Source organism: Dasypus novemcinctus, chromosome 7 (assembly GCF_030445035.2).
Source record: "Dasypus novemcinctus isolate mDasNov1 chromosome 7, mDasNov1.1.hap2, whole genome shotgun sequence".
NCBI lineage: Eukaryota > Metazoa > Chordata > Mammalia > Cingulata > Dasypodidae > Dasypus > Dasypus novemcinctus.
The window spans coordinates 59,238,251-59,261,745 of record NC_080679.1 but is presented as its reverse complement, the minus strand read 5'-3'; positions in this window follow the sequence as shown (position 1 = coordinate 59,261,745).

The window sequence follows — 23,495 nt, the reverse complement described above, 5'->3', positions numbered from 1 at the left end:
CTGTTAGAACATATATTTCATAAAGTTTTAGTATTGCTCTTTGAAGAGACTTCATTGTTGTGACATTACACTTTCTTTAATTCCTTCTTTTGTGCTATGAATGATTTAAATTGCTGTTGGGAATATCTGTACCAAACATGCAAATAAAGTCATGCACATGAAAATACTTACAACGGAGAAAAACTTGGCATACAATGGCATATTTTATAACATATATAAAAAGATGAAAAAATTTCATCTTTTTATTTCCACAATCCCTTTGAGTATTACAGATTAGCAGTTTGTCAAATATTACAAAGTGGTTTGTTTGTAGCAGCACTTTGATTAAGAACCTTCAGGAGCAAAGCTCAGTTTGGCAGTCAGGTCTGTGTATGCCATTTCATTTTCCTTTTGTTATAAAGATGTGTTTACTTATTTAATCCCTTGATCAAAAGTGACAGATTATTTAATATAGGCATTATTCAAATCTTCAATTAAAAACTTCTATTTTTTAATTGTTTTATTTCAAGATATTAAATACTTTAGAAAAACATGAAAGTACTAATTTTTAAAACCTACATACCAAGATTAAAACCCAACCAAGATTAAATATCCTATTAGCTTCAAATATCTTCTTTTAAAATTTAAATAAAAATATGGTTGATGATATAATTACATTTCCACCAGCATCTATCTCTTCCACCTCAGAAGTAGCAATAAGTCTTAAGTTGTTCGTGTAATTCTATTGTGGGTTGAACTGTGTCCCCCTAAAATTTACATTGAAGTCCCAGTCCCTAGTACCTGCTTGGAAATAGGATCATTGCAGATGGAATTAGATACATTAAAACGGGGTCACACTGGATTTGGTTGGTGCTTACTCCAACATGTTTGGTGTCCTTTTGAGAAGGGAGGGGAGACAGACAGTCTCAGAGAAGAGGATCATGTGGTATGGAGGCAGAGATTGCTTTAGGCCACAAGGAGCACCAAGGATTGTCAGCTACCGTCAGAAGTCAGGTGAGCAGTAGGAAACAGATTCTTTCCTACAGAATTCAGAGTGAGTAGGACCCTTCCAATGCCTTGATTTCAGTTATCTAGCTTGTGTAACTGTGAGGCAACAAATTTCCATTGTTTTAAACCACCCAGTTTGTGATACTTTCTTACGGCAGCCCAAGGAAACTAATGCAAATTTCATGCTTTTCCCCCCTAACTTTAAAACATACACACATACACATACACGTATATGATATAGGGTGTGTTTACAATTACATATATATCATACTTAATGTTTGCAACCTACTTTTAGTACTTAACAGTTTTGAGATTTATTCTTCTCAATATACATAAATCCATTTTTAAGTGCTGTAATTAATTCCTTTATAAAAAAACTTAAGTGTCTCCATTCCACTACTAAGGGACAGTTAAGTTTTTCTACTCATCATCATAAGCAGTGTTATAATTTACAGCCTTACAAATATCTCTTTGTGCACATGAGTGAGTTTCTCTGTGTGACATTTAGAAATGGAATTGTGGTATGTGTGCCTCTTCAACTTTATCAGACATTTATTTGCCTGATTGCTTTTCAAGATTTTCTAATTTATGCTTTCATCAGCAGTGTATGAGATTCTAGGCTTCAACGCTTAGTATGATTAGACTAATCCAAAGAGTGTAAAATACTTCATGTTTTATAATTAATTGCTGCCAAACCAATTATTTTCCTTTCCTTTCTCTTTCTCACTGTTTCATTCCCTTTAAGGAACGAGATTTGTTGGGAGTGTGTATTTTGGGGGGTGAGGGTTGAGCTTCTATAATTTCAGTAAAATGGACCTTAGAATGGGTTGATTTTTATTTCTCCTCCTTATGGCTTGTATTTCTTTTATTTGAGCACTTGTATCTTCCAACAAATCTGATGTATTTTTAGCTATTATTGCTTCAAATATCCTCCCTCTCTTCTTCTGGAATTATTAGTAAATGTATATTCAACCTTTGCATTTTACTCTCCATATCTTTTAATCTCTCCTTAAATTTCCTTAGGTCTATCTTCCAGTTCATTGATTTTATCTATCTAACCCTAGTTTAGTATCATAGATTAAATTCTAATCCAATGACTAAATTATGTTTAATTTCTAGATTTTTGCAAATTTGATTATAATTTCATTTATTTTTATGATTTTAATTTCTTTCCATATTTGATCGATTTAAATATATCTATTTTATTTTCTGTATTAGATTGTACTATTTTTTCTGAAAGTCTTGTGGTTTTAAACTTCCTTTTGTTTTTTTTTTAATATATTATTTTTTTAAAAGATACTTAGATTACATAAAATGTTACACACAAAAAATAAGGGATTCCCATATACTCCACTCCCCACACTTCCCATCCTTCCCCACATTAGCAACTTCTTTTATTAGTGTAGTACATTCATTTCAATTGATGAACACATTTGGAACATTACCACTAAGCATGGATTATAGCTTACATTATAGTTTACACTCTCTCCCACTCTATTCTGCAGGTTATGGCAGGATATATAATGGCCTGTATCTGTCATTGCAATGTCATTCAAGAGAATTCCAAGTCCTGAAAATGCCCCCGTATTAAACCTCTTTTTCCCTCTCCCTGCTTTCAGTACCACCAGTGGCCACTGTCTCCACATCAATTATATAATTTCTTCCATTGCTAGAATCACAATAAATCTATAGTAGAATACCAGTAAGTCCAGTTTAGGCCATATTTTATTCCCTAACCCTGAGGATTCTGGATGGTGATGCCCACTCCACCTCTAATTGAGAGGGGGCTTCAATCCCACAAGGCTGATGGAGGGGACTCTCTTTCTTGCAGTTGTAGACTCTCTCAGTTCCTTGATGTGATGGTTGTCCATCCTCACCTCCTTGTTAGATGTCCTGGGTGAGTCCAATGAACTGAAGTGTAAGTGTTGCAACTTCACTGAGGCTCAGGGCCCAGCTGACATATAGACTGCCCAAAGATTCAAGTCTCTTGAACCTACACTTACCAACTCCAGGACCAAAATTTTCCCTTGGGCTTTTTTTCTCTTTGTCCTGTTCCCTCCAGATCGATGCCCTGAAGCCTCCTGCTCTGTGGGTTCTCAAAACAGCTCATTCAGGCAGAATCTTGACTCTTCCCAGCTGTTTTTTTGCAAGAGAGGTGGTGAGTGCCCACTTAAACCAAGGGCCATCTTGCTTCTGGACTTCAACTTCCTTTTGGTTTGACTGCTGATTCTAATGGTAATTGTTACATATTTTGTAGTTTGAGAGATTATGAGTTCATCAAATGAAGTGTCTGGAGGAATTCTGTTCAGCTTTGTATAAGCTTGTTTTCTTTGAAAGTTGTATCTGGCATTTGCCCATTTTCACAGCCCAGGATGGTATAGAAAAGCGTCCCTGTCATTTTTCCATACCAGTAGGCTGCTTGTTTCTAGAATTCTGAGTATACAGCATTAAAGTTCCTGCCTATATATGGGATCTCATTTCCAATTTTCACCATGAATGGACCCAAGGATATTTCTCTTGTGACTGCATGGACCTGAAATGGCAAGTTCAGGGTCTATCAAGTAGAACAAGCACCTAAACACACTCACATACTCACATACACAAACACATATAGACATATACATAAACATGCTACTAAGGCAGCTAGAGTTTCACCTTCTAACTTGTTTCTGGCATCTGAATATAACACTTTATTTTTTTGTGAGTATGTTTTGATATATTTTAGCCAGTATTGTAAGAGTTTTTAAAGAAGAGTTTCCAGATTATTTAGTTCACCTAATTTCTATATTTGAAAAGTACGTATCAAGCAATGTTAAGTTTTAGTACCTGCTCTATCACTTCATGAACAGTTTCTAGTTAGTTCTATAAATATTAGGTGCACCTTATTTATAGTGATTCATCCACTTTTATTTGAGACTTGCAAAAGTTCTACTTTATTATATCAGTGGAGACTCTAGCTCTCATTTTTGGTTACAACGCGATTTTTTTCTCTTACCTCTCCAAAAGTAGACTAATTTGATTTGAGTTCTGTATTGTTGATTCATGCTTCTCTAAAACCCAATTAATGAAGTGTTTGTTATTTGAACTGAGACAAATTTGTAATTCCAAAGGGTGAAGTGATGTCTTTTCATTTGTTAAGTTATCTACAAGAAAGTAGATAAATTAGCAGGTGCAATAAATTTATACATATCTGATTTTGAGTAGAGCAGATGCTTCTTTTGAGTCAATTAGGATATGTCATGGTCTTATCAATGTTTTTACTTACTAATACAAACAATCATCGCTTTGTTTCCCTTTAACGATGCCAAGAAAGGATATTTTGTTAATATTTAATGATTTTTACTCCTATTTAGTGATTTAAATATGTGCTGTTTAGTTAGCATCCTGGACTACATTTCTATCCCTTTCAAATTATTCCTCCTTATCAACAAGAATTTCCAGAAAGAAAGTGGGCTATTTTGTAACATATCTCCTTTGTTCATATAGGGACTGCTGTGCTCTATTGATTTTATGTACTTTTCTTCAAGCATTTACACTACAAAATTAAATTTGCAAAATGCCCTTAGTCATTATAGTGTCACAGAACAGATTAATAGTAGCATTTCATGTTGTCAATGAGAGCAATAAAAGATTAACAAATTAATAGTATTCGCTCTGTATAATTTTCAGAGAGGTCAAGAACAGAGGTGGAACTTTTGATTTTTAAAAGTTGTATTACTTCATGGTATATGTCCTATTTGCCTACATTTGGAATATGTTTATTTCACATACACAGACTCATTACATATGCATATATATCTCCATATATATATATATCTCCACATATACATATCTCCACATGAATTATTGTTCCTCTAGCATAGTTCACAGCTACCCAGATGTTGGGAGAAGTTTTTCTAGTATTTTTCTAGAGAAATAAGAGACAGAAAGTTTCTCAGATACTCTCTAAGTTATTTTCAAGAAAGTGCATACCTGCATGAGCACTTTGCTTGTTTGCACGTCTCTGCTCTACATTATGGTTTATATTTCTTGCTTTTCCAATCAGTCTTCAAGGAGTAAATGGGGTAATCTTCCAAGCAGTAATCTGTGTGAAAGAAGGGTCTTTGCTTAGTGGCTCTAGTGACATTATTCTTCAACTAGTCTTCATACCTGTCAACTTTCCAAATTTAAATATATTCCTATGCAATTCTTCTTCCTTCATTGATCTATTTATATTCAGTTGATTTAAATATGTTTTAATTCTAATCTTTATTGCAATTAAGTATTTTCCATGGATTCTCATAGCTCTGTTTTGTAACCTTGGGCAGGTAACTCAAACTATGTCTCAATATCCTTATTTGTAAAATAGAATGTATTTCATAGAATTATGGAGGGGGTAAATTTTAACACATGTGATCACTTACAGCAGTTCCTCACACAGAGCAGTCACTCAATAGAAGTTATTATTATTTTATATTTGTTACAAAACTAATATCAAATACTTAATCACAGATTATTGTTAACTTCACAGCATCCCCAGTAATTAATGCATTATAGCCTGTCCATTTTATCTCTGCAAGGACTTTTACATCTGTCCTAGACATTTCTATCCCTAGGATCCCTAATTTAATTTAGGTCCTAACCTTTTGCATAGATCATTGCAATAGTTCTCAAAATTATTTTGTGCCTTTAGCCTCTTCTGGAAAGCCAATTATCCACATTACCACTATAATTTATATCTAAAACATGTATCAAATCACATTGTCACTCTCCCAAAATTTCAATGGATAGCTCCAATGATAAACACCAACATTCTTAGCAGGGCACACAGTTTTTAATTGTTTTGTATTAGAGAAATAATTCAAAATAATACCTTCTGCCAACCCCAGAAATCTTCTCCACATATGTGGAAAAGAAAGAATAGTTTTTATCATTGAATGAGCAGTAAACAAGATTGTGATGTACATCACAGGAAATCCAGAGAGGGATTGCAAAAGCAGAAGGAAGTCTTATACTTTTATATAGCCAGGCAGATACAACCAATTATATAGATATTCATTGTCTTTATTCAAAGGAAAAGTAGAACTTTTTGTATCTTTAAACAAGCAAGAAATTACAGCTTGCAGCCATCACCTAGGCTTAACCCCCAAGAGACAGGGAGACAGCATGCCATCCTCCTTGATGTTCACATTTCAAAGCAAGGTTCCCAAGGCCCCCAGAAAAAGCATTCCTTTCAGCAAAAGCCAGCTACAGTCCTATTTAGACATATTTTTATGTATACAGAAAGATCTGCGTACATCTCAAATAGACAAAGATTGGCAATTACAAGTTTTCTAAAGAAATACTCTAAGGAAAGAGAGTAGGAAGAAGTTCTCTTTCCCTTTCAGGATTAAAGAAAATTTAAAAGTTTTTAGATTTTTTTTTCACTCTTACTCTTGTCACAGTCTTCAATTTTAGCTTAATTTCCTGACAGTCCTTTAAACCTCCCTGAAGCACATTGTGTTTCTACTAATCCACACCATATACCAATTTCCCATACTTTTATGTCTTTCTTAATGCAACTTATTCCCTCATCCTGAGATGTCTTTTTTTTGTCTTTCTGAAAATCATCAAGGATCAGGTCAAACATCACTTTATGTATTACAGAAGTCAAAACATCACTGAATTTCATGGGAAATGTAAACAAATAAATAAATGAAAACATATGGTTTGCTAAACAGACATATACCACAACACAAGTAGCTCATTTCCTACAAAAGGGATAAGTTTGACTGTTTTTTTAATTGTGCATATTTTGAGCAAATAAAGTTAACGTGAATAGTTAAATGAGAAAGACATAGATTTTAACACTGATTTTTTTTTTTTTTTTCATTTGGACCTAATGACACTGCTAGTGAATATGCAGATATAATTTTCTGTGCCTTGATACAAGTTCAGGACTTAAGATAATTAGTTAAGTAGTCGCAGAAACAAAATAAGGGAAAATGATATATACATACGGTGTTGTCAATATGCTTCAAAACCTCTATAATTTGGAGGAGGAGAGAGAGTCATGAATCTATGTCAACTGTGAACACAAGAGCACAGGCAGCTGCTTCTAATCCCCACGGTGCCCTTCAAGTTTCCTGCTTCAGGGGCTTCATAAATATAGCAAGATGTATGATGTGGGGACTTTCCTGGTTTTTAGTGAGTCATTATAAAAATGTCTCTAAAATATAATCATAAATTATGGTAAATTTACTGGCAATTCACTTTACAACATAATTAGCTACCTTTTAGCACATACATCTTACTTAGACTTTTCTGGAGTCAATGATTGAAATTGAAGAATCATCATCTAACCTACCCTTCCCTTCAGCTTTAATTAGCATCACACCTAAGTCAGAAAATTGAGAAGAAACCCTAAAGTTAATGTCCTAAGAATAGGATTTCATTGCTTTGATAATATTCTTCAGTTTTTACCAATGTCTAAGAACCCCAGGTATTTAGTTTTTGAGCTCTATGTATGTTAGTAAGTATTAGTTGTTAGCATTTGTATTAGTCAGCCAAAGGTGAGCTGATGCAAAATACCAGAAGCCTGTTGGCATTTATAAAGGGTATTTATTTGGGGTAGGAGCTTACAGATACCAGGCTATAAAGCATAAGTTACTTCCCTCACCAAAGTCTATTTGGAGCAAGACGGCTGCCGACATCTACCAGGGTTCAGGCTTCCTTGGTTCCTTTCTTCCCAGGTCTTGCTTTTCTCTGGGTTCAGGTTTCCTCTCTTCCTGGAGTTCCACTTTAAGGCTTCAGCATCACACTCCAACATCAAAACTCCAACGTTAAAAACCCTCCAACTCTGTTCTTTGCCAACCTTTTATTTGTAAGTCCCCACTCACCAAGGGGCAGGAACTCAATGCCCTACTGACGTGGCCCAATCAAAACCCTAATCATAATTTAATCCATGCCTAGATACAGACCAGTTTATAAACATAATCCAATATCTACTTTTGGAATTCATAACTATATCAAACTGCTACAGCATCAAATGTTAAATTTAAACTGTGGCCAGGCCAAAACCAGATTGTGGGGGATGTCCTCTATTCTTTTAAACTTTACTTCTGAGCTTGTTTACTTGAAGGTCATATGGCCTTTCATGCACAGAAAAAGCTGTCTCTTGTCCTTTGGACAACTTTTGAGACACCAAGAACTGAGGTCTATTCCCTTAGAACAAAGATTACAAGGGCAGGGAGATATCAGAAACAGAACAAATGCAAAGAGAGGTCCTTCAATAAGGAAGATCCAGCCTAAAATCCAGTTTACCACAGATGGGCAACTCTATAATTAACTGATTGAATCATGCCAAGTAAAACCTCCCCCCTTCTGTCCTTATCTCTCACCCTCCATTTTCATAAAATCTTCCTTAGCACTCAGATTGGAGAGACAGATTTGAGCCTTGTCTCCTGTCTCCATACCAGTTGACCTTGAATTAAAGCTTTTGCTTTTCTCAAAATACTGATGTTGTAGTATTGGTCACTGTGCATGACACACAGCAAGCCCTTAGTAACAAAATTGCACATGTATTGCTTTGTATTCTTTCCTGAAGAATGAAACAAATACTTTGTCTTAAAAGACTTTTATAGAACATTGACAAGCAACTGAAAATATAATAATGAAGCAGTATATATAGATATAAAGTTTCAAATATTTGAGCCCAAGAATAAACTATAATATATTTTGGAACACCATAAACAAGGTTTTTAGTGGTTTGAGACTGTGACCTAATACTGAGCAGAAGAGAGAAAAAGGTAACATGTACTCTGAGCACAAAGAAATATGTGATCTGATAAGGTGGTGTGGGAGGACAGGAAGCATCTGTAGACCTGAGTCTAAATCAGGATCCAGCACTGATTACCTGCTTACCTGTGGATGTCCTAAATTTCATCCTTGGTGCACGTCCTCTGAGAAAAACTTGTCTTTAAGAATTGTAAAGAATTGAAATGAGATTGTATGTATCATGTGGTATCTCAATGCCTAGAATGCCTTAAGATATCTACCAAAGTTATTGTCATTTGTCCCTTTATCTGAACCTCCTGCTGGAAGCTAGAAACTTCTCTTGTACTTTGTGCTCTCACAACAGAACAAGGTGGATTTGTTTATGTGAGAACAAGTAGTGATAATATATAATATGGATGATCCATTTTTAATTAATTAGCTAAACTGCAGATTATCCACATTATATATAAAATAGGCCTAATTTCAAATTTTGGCTCTGTCACTGAGGAAGTTCCAATACAAACAGAGTAAAATATAAAGAAGATAAGAAGCAAATGAGTTAATACATATTAAAATAATAAGAGAATAGAATTCTAGTTTTAGAACTGGGATTTGACTGGGATTTGAGTGGGACTTTCATGCTGTTGATAATGACAATAATGATGGTGATGAGTATAGGATGTATTAGTCAGGGTTCTCTGGGGGAAGAGAACCAATAGGAGATATCTGTAAATATTATGAAATTTTATGGAATTGTCTCAGGCAACGTGGAGGTGCACAAGTCCAAGTTCTGTAGGACAGGCTGCAAGCCAGGTACTCTGATGAAGGTCCTTCCCCAGAAGAAGCTGGCTGGCTGAAATAGAAATAGAAATTCTCTCATTTGACTGCTGAAATCATCACTTCTCCTTTTAAAGTTTTCAACTGATTGAATGAAACATCTCTCATTGTTGAAGGCAATCTCCTCAGTTATTGTAGATGTAATCAGCCATAAATGAAATAAACTCATTGAGATTTAAGTCCACAAAACGTCCTCACAGTAACAATTAGGCCAGTGCTTGCTTGACTAAGCACCATTATCTGGTCAAGTTGACACATGAGCCTAACCATCACAGTTCACCCCTTTTTAACTTGGCAGTCACATACGTCTCATCAAACTATACTTGATCTCTTAAAAAAACAACAGATATATTTTTCACCTAACAATACTCAACTGTCCTGCGTACAACTGGATATCCAACTGGATATGCACTAAATCTCTCCAGAATAGGGTGCAAGTCCTTATGAAACTAATACAACTTAAGTGACATGATAAGGAGATAAATAGGGAAGAAAACAAAGATATTTTATGTACATTTACAAACATATTTATAACAAAACAAGGAAGAAATATTCAAAACCATTACAGTCCTCATTTCTGTAACTGGCCACATGGTTGGAGTTCATATTTATCACTACTGTCTTTCATTACCCTTCCAGTTTCCCTTTATCCTCAGCAAGCATTCACCTGGCCATGATTCTTTGCCTGATGGGGTGACCCAAACCTTCATTCCTGAACATTCTGGACCATTGGTAATCCTGCCTGGATTGGGTTGTTGGTTTTCCATTGACTGTAATTGCAGGGCATGGTAGTACTAAGGGACACCCTAGGGATGTCCTGTTTTCCAGGCAAACTCTTCAATACCTGCCTTGTGTAGGTGCAATCCTATTTCCCCTTGATAGTTAGGATCAGTCATCCTCACCAGTACAGTAATTTGCTTCTTTTCCTGTTGATTCAGAGGCCTGAGGAACCCAAAGTAGCCATATGACAGTCCTAAGTTCCAGTTCAATGGAATCATTGTTATGTCTCCTGTTAAAAGCACTCCTCCTTTCAGAACTAAAACCTGTAGGCCAGCAGAGTTTAAGGTTGCAGGGACAGGAAGCAAAAATATTTCTAGTGAATCAATAGGGCTAAAAGTATGCAGTGCCAGTCCCATCTCTACCCCTTGATTTCTGGGCTCATGAATCCTGACTATGGGAGAAACAGTACCAAAGATTGAATGCTGATTTAGATGTTCTCCTGGAGAACATTGCTCCAGCCAAGTAAAGTATAGCCACCTACCTGGCACTATGGTTGAGTCTTCAAAAGGCCATTCTATCATTCTATAATCCAGTTGCTTCAGGTTGATGGGGAGCATGGTGGGACCAATGAATTCCATGAGCATGTACCCATTCCTACACATTAGTTGCTGTGAAGTAGGTTCCTTGATCAGAAAAATGCTGAGTTAAATACCATGACTGTGGATAAGGTGTTCTGTAAATCCCTCAATGGTAGTTTTGGCAGAAGCATCATGTTCAGGGAAGTCAAACCTACATCTGGAGTATGCTTCAATTCCAGTTAGAAAAAAATCCTGCCTCTTGCATGATGGAAGTGGTCCAATGTAATCAACCTGCCACAGAACCTCAGGGAATGCTGCCATATTAGGGGCTGAGTGTGGGTCTCTGATGTTGGCAGGTTGGACATTCAGCAGTGGCTGCAGCCAGGTTGACTTTGGTGAGAAGTCCATGTTGCTGAACTTATGACTTTGTTCATGAGCCCATTGGGCAGTGATAGGGGTAGTTGGGGAAAGAGGGCAACTGGTATCCACAGAACAGGTCATCATATATACTTGATTATAAAATCTTCCTCTGCTGAAGTCACCCTCTAGTGAGCATTCACATGAAACAGAAATATCTTCATATTTTTTTGCTGACTCGGAAAAGTCTATTCATATGCCTCTTACCAAGACCTCTTTGTCATCTATTTTGCAATTATGTTCAAGTCCAGCCAAACCATTGGCAAGAGCCCATGAATCAGTGTACAAATTCACTTATGGCCATTTTTCCTTCCAAGCAAAGTGAACAACCAGGTGCACTGCTTGGAGCTCTGCCCACAGGGAAGATTTTCCACCACTCTCCTTCAGGGACACCCCATAAAGGTGCCAAAGATGTTGCCTCTACCCACTTTTGGATGATACCTACATTTCATGCAGCACCAACTATAAACCAAGCCCAAGTTCTCTCTTCCTCAGTCAACTAACTGTAAGGAACTTCCCAAAAGCCCATAACTATGGACTGGGAAAGAGAAGGCAGTGTAGCAGGAGTAGGGACCATGAGCATTTGGGCCACTTCCTCATGTAAATTACTAAAGTCTTCATGACCTGCTTGAGATGTATTTTGTATATGCTACTTCCATTGATGATGGACTGCTGCTGTTCACGCCCAGCTTTATGGTTGCTTGGTCAGAGAACACCCAGCTCATTATAGGCAATTCAGGTCTCCTGGTAATTTGGTGGACCATGGTTAAGCATTTGGTGTCTACTAAGGCCCATTAGTAGGCTAAAAGCGGTTTCTCAAAAAATGGAGTAGTTATCTGCAAAGGATGGCAGGACTTTGCTCCAAAATCCTAAGGGTTTGCATTGTGATTCTCTTACGGGGCTTGCCAGAGTCTCCAGACAGAATCTCTATTTGCTATTAACACTTCCAGCACCATTGAATCTGCTTGGTCATATGGTCTAAGTGGCAGTGCAGCTTGTATAGCAGACTGGATTTGCCCCAGAACCTTCTCTTGTACTGGTCCCCACTAAAAAGTAGCATCCTTTTCAGGTCACCCAGTAATTGGGCTGGAATAACACAACTAAATGAGAAATACGTTGTCTCCAAAATCCAAAGAGGCCAACTAGGCATTGTGCCTCTTTTATGGTTGCAGGAGGGGCTAGATGAAACAGCTTATCCTTCACTTTAGAAAGGATTTCTCAACATGCCCCACACCACTGGATACCTAGAAATTTCACGGAGGTAGAAAGCCTCTATATTTTTGTTGGGTTTATCTCCCATCCTCTGACACACAAATGCCCTACCAGTAAGTTTAGAATAGTTGCTATTTCTTGCTTACTATGTCCAATCAATGTGATATTATCAATTTAATTGGCCAGTGTGATGTCTTGTAGGTAGGAGAGATAATTGAAGTCCCTGTGGACAATAATATGACATAGGACAGGAGAATTGGTATAACCTTGGGGTAGGACAGTGAAGGTATATTTCTGGCCTTGCCAGCTGAATGCAAACTGTTTCTAGTTGTCCTTACTACCAACAATTGAGATAAAAGCATTTGCCAGATTAATAACTGCATGCCAGTTACCACGAGATGTGTTGATTTGCTAAAGCAATGATATCACATTGCAACAACAGTTGCAAATGGAAATAACACCTGGTTAAGAATACAATGATCCACTGGTATCCTACAAGATCCATCTATTTTCTGCACAGGACAAATTGAGAGTTGAATGGGGATGTGGTGGTAATCATCACTATTGAATCCTTCAAGACCTTGATGATAGCTCTGATGTCTTCAATCCCTCCAAGTATCTGGTTTTAGTTTTGATTTACTATTTTGCTAGGTAGGGGCAATTCTAGTGGCTTCCATTTGGCCTTTCCTAACATAAAAACCCTCACTTCATAAGTCAGGGAATCAGTGTGGGGATTCTGACAGTTAGTGAGTGTGTCTATTCCAATTATGCATTTGGACCTGGGGAAATAACCACCGAATGGGTCCAGGGAAACACTCAACCATTATGAGGCAGACCTGAGCTAAATTTCCATTGATTACCCGACCTCTGTAAGCCCCTATTCTGACTGGTGGAGCACAGTCATACTTTGGTCTCCTGGGATTAATTTCACTTCTGAGCCAGTATTTAATAATCGCCCATATGTCTGACTGTTTCCTTTTCCCCAAAGTAGTTACCCTGGTAAAAGGCTGTAGGTTTCTTTGGGGAAGACTGGGTGGAAGATTAACTGTATTAATTTTTGGCAGTGTAACACGGTCTTTCCCCTAGGGGCCCAACTTTCCCCTTATTCAAGGGGCTCTGGGTCTCTAAACTGTCTGAACTCTGGGAATTGATGAAAGGTCCGTGACCCTGTTTTCTGTAATTCAAGTTATATTTTTGTTCACTTGACCTAGAACTCTTCTGCTTATACAGATCAAGTAGGAACTTAGTAGACTGCCCATCTAGTTTATTCCTAAGTAACCCATGATCTATTAGCCAACACCATAAGTCTCTGTGACTCAGATGATTTTGACTGCTGCTTTGAATCTGCTGTTCTTTGTGGTAGGCACGCCCACCTTGTCTTTAATGATTAAGTGCTGCCATTTGGCTTCTACCAACCTGGAATAAGGTCATTCCCATTGTGAAAGTATCCCAGTTTGGTGACAGCAGTTATGGTATTATCTGGCATACAGAAAATAGCAACCACAGAACTGTTCAGGGAAAATGGAGTTAGTCTTACAAATTTATTCCTCACAGTCCTGGTGAAATGTGTATCCTCCGGATATTCCTGGGGTAGATGAGCAGGACTTACATGGAACATCTACTCTGCTATTCCAATTTCTCTAAGCCTATGGATCCCCTCACCTACAGAATACCAGGGCAGTTCTGGCATTTGGAGCTCAGGTAATATAGGCCATCTTTTGATCCATGTTTCAGCCAGTCACCTGAACAAAGTATTAGAGCCCTTTCTAACCTCTCAAGCTACAACACTGAATCCAGAATCTCTGCTTACTGGGCCCATACACAATAAATTCAACCTGATTCAACTTTATATTCCTTCTACCATTATTCCACACACTTAATATTAAATCTCACATATATTTCCTTGATTCTGTTTATATAAATTGGAAAACTCATGCATGTCTTTTGGAGTACAGTGTACTTCCACATGGCTCATACTTTATACCTCACCCTTGGGGCATGTTGGAGCTTTAGTTTAGTTATAGGTCTGGAAGAAAAGAGGGGTGGTGGGTGTGGGTAACAAGGATTTAAAGTTTTTGCAAACCAATTAACTCAGAGCATTCTTTTGAAGTTTCATGTTGTGAAAAGAGGATTAATCTCTTCAGGCCAAGGTTGAATGGCAAACTCCTTATGGCAAACTGGACATCTGGAAACTTTTTCCTCAGTGCTAGCAGCAGTATGAGTGGCTGTTTCCTCAGGAGAGACAATTACAGGCTTATCTGGCAAAGACTTATCAGAATTTAGGGTTTCAATATCCCCATTGACATAATTATCATCCCATAAGTCTCCATTCCAATTTTCAGGGTCCTATTCCTTTCTTTTTTTTTTTTTAATTTTTATTTTGAAATAATCAGGGCACTTGCAAAAATAATACAAAATCCATACAGAAAACTACAACATAACCCCATTCCATATATCAAGATTCACCAATTTTTAATATTTTGCTACTTTTGGCATATCCATCTATCTGTCTGTTTATTATCTATCCATTTATCTATCTAACTATCTCTATCTGTCTTCTGAACATATGTGAGCAGGATGTACATACTATAATCCTTGAACACAATACTTCCATGTACATTTCCTAAGAACAAAGATATCCACTTATGTAATCACCTTAAGTGCAGTTATCACATTCAAGCAATTTAACATTGATATAAAGCTCACATTCTCTATTACAAATTTTAATTTATTCTGATTAATTTTTTAATTTTTTAATTTTTAAAGAAGCTTTAGATTACATAAATGTTACATGAAAAAATATAGGGGATTTCCATATACCCTATTCTTTCCCCCTCCTACACGCTCCCATATTAACAACATCTTTCATTAGTGTGGTACATTTGTTATAATCAAAGAACATATATTGAAGCATTGTACTAACCAAGGACTATAGTTTACATTATACTTTACACTTTGTCCTAAACAATTTTATAAGTTTTGACAAAATGTAAAATGGCCTGTATCTGTCTTTGCAATGTCATGCGGGACAATTCCAATATTCCCAAAATACCCCCATGTTGTAACTCTTTTTCCTTCTTCCTCCCCTCTGAAACTTTGGTGGACACTAGCTTTATATCACTGATAAAAGTTCTTCCATTGCTAGTATAATCATATGTCTACTTTAGTCCATACTTGCTTTCTCTTTATTGATATTGTTCATTCCTGAATCTTGAGGATTTTGGAACGGTGATGCCCACCCTGTCTCCAACAGAAAGAAGGCTTAGATCCCATGGGGCAGATGGATGAAACTGTATTGCTTGCAGCTGCAGACACTCTTCCCTTCTTGGGATGAGTATTGTCCATTATCATTCTTTTGTTATTTTCCTGGGTGAGTCCAGTGAACTGGAGAGTAGGTGTTACATATCTGCTGAGATTCAGGGCTTAATGGCCATATGAACAGACTGAAGATTTAAGTCTCTGGGACATATATTTAACAAATACGGTGCTAATTATAGATCCAAATAAAAGGGGCAGAAGAGTCATGCGTAGGGAAATTATAAATAAGTCTAACTCTTTACTTATTTATTTGGGGAGCATATATAACAAAGTAAGGTCCATTGACAAATACTGAATTCCTGAGATTGTCTCCCCTGCTTGTAATATCTAGATGTCTCTATAGCCCTCAGGAACCCCACTATTTGAGGTACTGTTTACTGTGGCAGTCAAGGAGATCCTGCTGAGTTGTGCATAAGTGTAACCTCTGAAATAAGTTCTCAACTCTCTTTGAAGTCTCTTAGCCATAAAAACTCATTTGTATTTAATATTTCCCCCTTTTGGTCAAGGTCTTTTTCCAAATTCACTGCTAGTTGGTGCTTGATAATAACCCCTTGGTGCCAGGGAGGCTTATCCTGGGGAGTCATGTCCCACACTGGGGGGTAGGTAGTGCATTTATATGCTGAGCTTGGCTTAGAGAGATCCACGTTTGAGCAATAAGGAGGCCTTCAGGAGGTAACTCTTAGACAATATATAATACTAGTCTGTTTCAGTTTCACTAGAAAAGGTTCATAAGAACAACCATCAATATCAAGGCCTGGAGTAATGGTCTGTCATCCTTTGCTAGGCAACTGCCCATGAACTTGGGGGATTCTTGATACTCTATTAGAGATTGTAACAGGACATCCCAGGATGGAAATTAAATATTCATTTGGTTACTGTATGGGTTTCCACCCACAGAAACAATGTCCCATGACCACTTGAACATATTCATATGCCTTAGAGACATGTCCCAGGTGATGACCTTTCCCCACACTTCCCCCCATCACCAATACCCCACAGCAATGATCCTCCCCTGCCACAGTTGTGACCCTTCTGTGATCCAAAACATCCCCAAAAACAAAGCCAAAAAATAAAAAAATAAAAACAGTAATAAAATAAAATAATAATAAAATAATTTACATTGTGTCTTTTGTCACTCTATGTTATCTTTTATGTACAAGGACAATTTCTTCCCTATGTTCCCCCAGTGTCATATATTTTTTTGCTTTATCTTCAAAGAAGCTTTAAGTTACAGAAAAGTCGTCTAGAAAATATTGAGGATTCCCATATACCCAAACCCCTCCCACTCTCTCCCATTTATAACATAATACATGTTGTATTTGTTTCAGCTGATATACAAATATCAAAGCATTGTTACTCAATGCCCGTGATTTAGTAGCAGATGCCCTGCAAGTCTGAGATTTTAGTTTCTGTTTTAACTCTTACTACTTGCACAATGAGACTCTAGGTCTGGTTTTTCAGAGATCATAAGTCTGGGGCTACATGAAAGGTTTTCTTTCAGGGCACACAAAGGAACTTTCACATCCTTCATGTAATGCCTAAGTTCTAAATTTGAAGACTTCAGCTCATCCCCTTCTTTTATAACTGTATCCAGCATATTTAGGAATAACCAGCCAACATCATTATACTTTTTAACTCCTCAAAATTATATTAAGGTGTCAAAAACACTCTTACCCATAGTCTTGTCTCTGATAAACATCCAAGTAGCTGTATCCAGTCATGATATTTTATGCATCTCTATTGCAAAATCACACCATAGACTATCATTGGCATCTTGATTATTGGAAAAAGTGTCGTTAGTGCCTTTGAATCTAGTCAGAGTAGAGCATCTATTGCAGAAACCCCAGAACCAATTCAGAAATCCCATTTTTACTATTCTGATCCTCAAGGACCACTCCCAATACTAAACTGTATTTGTCAAGGTTCTCTAGGGAAATAGAACCAATTAGGGGATATCTGTAAATATTATGAGATCTTATAGAATTGTCTCATGTGACTATGGGGGTACACAAGTCCAAATTCCATAGGGCAGTCTGCAAGCCAGGAACTTAATGAATTCCCCAGGAGAAGCTGGCTGGCTAAAGCAGAGATAGAAATGATCTCTTCTGACTGCTGAAAACATCACTTTTCCTTTTAAGGTGTTGTCTCCATTGCTGAAGGCAAACTACTCAGTTGATTGTAGACATAGTCAAGCCATAGATGCAATCAACTTACTAATGATTTATGTCCACCAAATGTCCTCACAGTAAAAATTAGGACAGTGTTTGTTTTACCAAACAACCAGGCACCATAATTTGGCCAAGATGACACATGAACTTAACCATCACACATGATAATGAAGAAATTGTCTCGCTCTATATTTAGCACTGAAGCTTATTACAACCTCATTTTATGATGTGTTAACTCTTGCAGGAGTTAAAAAAGCATTTGATCATGTATAAACATTTACACATTTATTAAAGTATCTCAGCAGTTTGCCGTAAGATTCACTTTCTTTTTTATTTTTATGTGAATATAAACAACCCCCCTCTTATCAAGTAGATCAGGACTTTTTGTTGGTAGAGTTAACATGCATACTGAAACTTAGGAGCAAACATCTTCATTAAAAACATTAAATGGAGAAAATAACCTCAAGTGGGTATATTCAGCACTAGTTTTATGCTGCTGGAAAAATTGCTCTGTTTAATTGACTGTTGGGACAGAATGCTACTTATGCAATTTCACTAATAATGATTCCAGTGAAACCCAATGAGTTCTTGTATCATATTAACTCCTCCAAATCAACCCTGCCCCAGTTAACTTCTTTTCTGTTCTCTGGTACCTTTCATCATATTGCATAAAATGTATCTCCATGGAAACAAAAAACATTTCCCTTAGAAGACAAGAGGTGAAAGATTCTTGCCTAATCCTATCATTAATCTTCAGAGACTATTTTATTTTATTACAAGTGAAAAAGCTATAACAGCAGTCTGTACTCTGCAATTAAAAGCAGGGAAGTTTAATCCTTACAATAAGGCTGAACCAACAGCAGCTAAGGACTATTTTTATTAACTTCCTAAAGGATTTGTAGCTGTATAACATTAAAGTGTGCCCCACAGTAAACTAAGTTCCAGGGAACAAAGTATATTTCAACCACACATGAAATATCAGAAAAGTCCCTAAGAGGAAATGCAAAATGTGGTCTTCTTAAGTAGCTATCAACAAAGTGACACCATGTCATATCTATGTTTACTGCAGGCTGACTCTCTACAGCAGTTTCAAAGTTTTAAGATTGATTTTTAAGATTAATAACAATGCTGATAATGATTTATGACTTCAGATTGCTCTGTGCATAAGTTTTATGTATTGGGAGACCACAATCTCTCCTAAAATGCCTGAAACTTTTGCCCATTCCCATTTTCATATATCTCCATTAAAATTATAAATGGCTTAATCATCATGATATAAAATACTATGCTGCTATATCTGTATCCTTTAAATATTTTCATATTGCGGTAGGCTGAATTCTGTACCCACAAAGCACATGCTCTTAATCAGATCCTTGTCCCAGTGGGTGTGACTCCATTGTAAATAGGCTCTTTGAAAAACATTATTAGTTAAGGTGTGGTGAACTGAACCAAGATGAACCTTAATTCAGATTACTGGAGGTTTTATCACCGGAACCCAGAAGACAACGGAAACTAAAAGAAGAGAAGGGAGAGGACATTACATATGTTGGGAAACTATGAACACCCAAAGATTGCCAGCAGCCAGCACCAGATTGCTATAGACTTTGGGGGAGATAACATGGCCTTGCTGATGCCTCAATTTTGGACTTCTAACCTCAAAACTGTCAGTAAATAGATTCCTGTTGCTTAAACCAACCCATGTTGTGTGACATTTGTGGTAACTTTGGAAAGCTAATCCAGTTTTTGTTCTGGAAAGTGGAATGCTTCTACTACTACAAATACCTAAACATGGGGAATTGGTTTTTGAAGTGGATAATGGGTAGAGACTGAAAGAATTATGAAATGCTGGATAGAAAAAGCCTAGATTGCTTTAAAAAGACTATTAGTGGAAATATGAATGCTGAAAGTACTTCTGATAAGACCTTAGGATAAAAATGATGAATGTGTTATGGGAAACTGGAAGAAAAGTGATCCTTGTTATAAAGTGGCAGAGGACTTGGTGAAAGTGCATTGTGATATTGGATGGAAGGCAGAACTTGTAAACAATGACCTTGGAGATTTAGTGAGTGGACTACCAAGCTAAGTGTCTAAGGTGCAGCCCGGTTTCTCCTTGCTGCTTACAGTAAAATGAGAGAGGAACGAGATAAACTGAGGATTGAACTGTGAAGCACAAAAAAAAACAGCAATTGATGATTTGGAAAATTCTCAGGCTATAAGATATCACGTTCTGAGACTAGGACCATTAGTGGCTCTATCAGGATCCCCGGAAGTGAATTCCCAGAGCACAGGGCTTCTCATGTAACCTTGCTAAAGCCTTGGTTTAGGACTTCTAGCCTTAAAACCTTGAGTCAACAAATTCCTGTTGTTTAAGCCAACCCATTGTATGATTTTTATGATAGCATCTCTGGCAAACTAAGACATATACAAAAGTCACCAATGTCCTATTCCAGATACTTTACCAAAATACTTAAGGATTTCTGTTTTTCATAAGCAGTTGCCTATTTTCTGCCTTTCTTTATTGCCTCTTAATGTACAGATAGGTGCACAATATTTACGTTTTGCAGATGTGAGAAATTAAAATACATCCTATCAGAAATAAATCCATTAATGGTGGTTCTTCATGCATAAAGCCATCAAAAACTTCAGAAGATTGGAACATTAAAAAATTATAGTTTTAGAAAGATACAAAGGACTAAGAGTAGAGAAATATGTGATTGTGTACATACAAAGACTTATGTTGGATTAACAACTGATTAGCTACTTTTCTCTGGATTCATGTAATATGATAAATTTTTAATCAAAATTAGAAGGAAAATAACAAAGAAATATTTCTTTGGTTTCTTCCAGTGCAACCATCGGCAACTTAACATATTACATATTCTTATTTGGTAAAAGGAAGCTATTGTATAGCACTTTCTTTTACTTATTTAGTGTCTCAATTCTGTGGTTAGTATTTGTTTCCTCAAAAATCAAAAGTTCACAATCAAGAAAGATTTAAAAAATAAATGATTATAAACATGTGAAAGAACAGAGACTGCTACATTCTCCCTGTCTTCCTTTTGTAATGGAATTTTAAATTTTAGCTGCAAATGCGATCACCTTGAATAAACACTAGTATCCCTCAGTCTGTATTGCAGCAAGCTAAAGACTTGTGACTACTTCTGAACAACAGAGTGCTAATCAAGGTGATGAACACATGCTCTTGAAGTAAAGGGGTGTACCCACACAACGTCTTTTTTCCATTTTTCACTGGCTGGAACACAGCTTTGGTTAAGATGGCTTGTATACCATGTGGTTTTGAGTAAGACCATCTGAAGATGGCAGAGCAACAAATTAGAAGAAGCTGAAATCCCTGACATTTTGATACCTACTGTATCTGGACGTTAAACCTGTTTAAATCATATTTTTTCTGATTCTTTATCCTTTTATGTGGGTGCAAATATTCATTCATTCATTGATTTAACCAATACTTATTGAGAATCAACTATATGCAAGAGCAGATCATTTCATGGTACTAATGTTCTTGGTTAATATGCAGACAATAAGCAAACAAAATACAAATAATATGAAATTAAAAGTGGGTTGTAATAAGAAGGGACTCTTCTTGCCGAAGGCCATCAGAAACTTCACAGATTGGCAAATCATTCAAATGGAAATTTTAAAGATGCAAATGCCTTTAGGAGTAGTAAAGTGCTAATTCTTAATAATAATACATATGCTAGAAAATGGCATGTAAAACTTGAAGGGAAAGTTCTGAAGAGAAAATATTATCAGAAAAGAATACTCATAATGCAAAATGACTGAAGACGATCACCATGAAATAATGATTATAAACATTCAAAACACATTTATAAAAATATGTGACTAAATTTAAAAGGCATATTAGGAGGCAACAAATATATAGTGTAAATGCAAATTAAATCTGTTATATTATTTTAAAACAATAAGATATTCAATAATAAAAATTATTACAATATCAGAAAATATTTTCCTTAATGAAGGAAGGGGAAATTCAAACTAAATGGGCTAGAATGAATAGATATAGTTACTATGTTTTTTTTCTCCAAACTAATATCAAAAGAAGAAATAGAATATACTAAATTCTGATATGCAATACCAAAAATAACTTTTGTATATATCTGTTTAAAATCAATAAGTATCTATTTAATTTTAACTTTTTATTCTGTTCTCATTACCACATGTCATACTGCTTTTATGTAAATAGTGGCTTTATGACATAGATTTAAAAATGTATCTATTTTCTAGAAATATCTGCTTTAATCCTTTGGAAAATAATATATTTGACTGTTATGCCATGGAAAACCATGTGAATATTTTCTGGATCAATTCATAGTATGTACAAAATGCAAAAAATGTATTAAGCTCCTTATAAGAAGCAATAATTACTTTGAATAATAATTTTGATTCATTAATAAATCAGACATTCAGAAAACATATCATGAGTGCTTTCAAACTAAGTTCCTTTAATACCCAAGTATTTATAATTCATGATTTTATTATTATTTTTTTAGTGTAAAAGCACCTTTTTATCAAATTCTTCTCAGTCTAGATGCTGTGAATTGACTCCTTTAGTTTATTGGCAGAGTTCATTAAAAGGAACGTAAAGCAATTACAGACAGATCTGAAATCCAAGGACCTTTGATCAGCCTTATTTTAACTTATGGCCTTGATGAAAAGCAGTGCTCAGGGAAGAATTAAGGAATCCAGTAAAGGTTCAACAAGTATTTGTTGACAGTTATTTTAATGTGTGTGTTATGCCTAAGTATTGGACACAGTTTAATTATATTTACCTAAGTGCTAAATGTTAAGAGGTATGTTCTTGCTATCTTTATAAGGAATATGAGCAAAATATTTTATAGGCAGTTATCAAATTGCATTAAATTAGAATTTTGTTTTAATATATAGAAACCATATTTAAGACCTCTGGGTATACACTTCAATATAGAATTACAAAATACATCGTATAGAGTTTGATCTTATCTAAAGCCAGTCCCTTCACTTGATCACTAGATTCTATTCTGTCTTCCCTATCACAGGATTTTGCTTCTACAATTCTTCTCTCTCGTACATCATCAATTCTCCTTTCTCTGTTGCTTCATCCCCACTGGCATATAAACAGAATGTTATTCATTCCATCTTTAAAAAAAAAACAAAATTTCTTTGTTTCTCTTTGCAGCAAAAGTCCTCCAAATACTCACAGCCTTTATCATAATTTAGTTAAGTAAAGTAAAACCTCTGAATCTAATACAATCTAATATAGAGGTCAGTTTATAAATATACTCCAATATCTATTTTTGGAATTCATAAATAATACCAAACTGCTACATTCTCCCTTCAAGATATACCTCGAATCAGACCTTTTTATTTCCTCTGCTGCTTTGTCCAAGTCACCATCACCTCTTCTCTGAATTAGTTTATCAGCTTCCTTCATCCAGCCTTGACTCCTGCCTTGTATTTTCAATACAACACTCCAGGCAATCCTGATAAAATGTAAACCAGATGA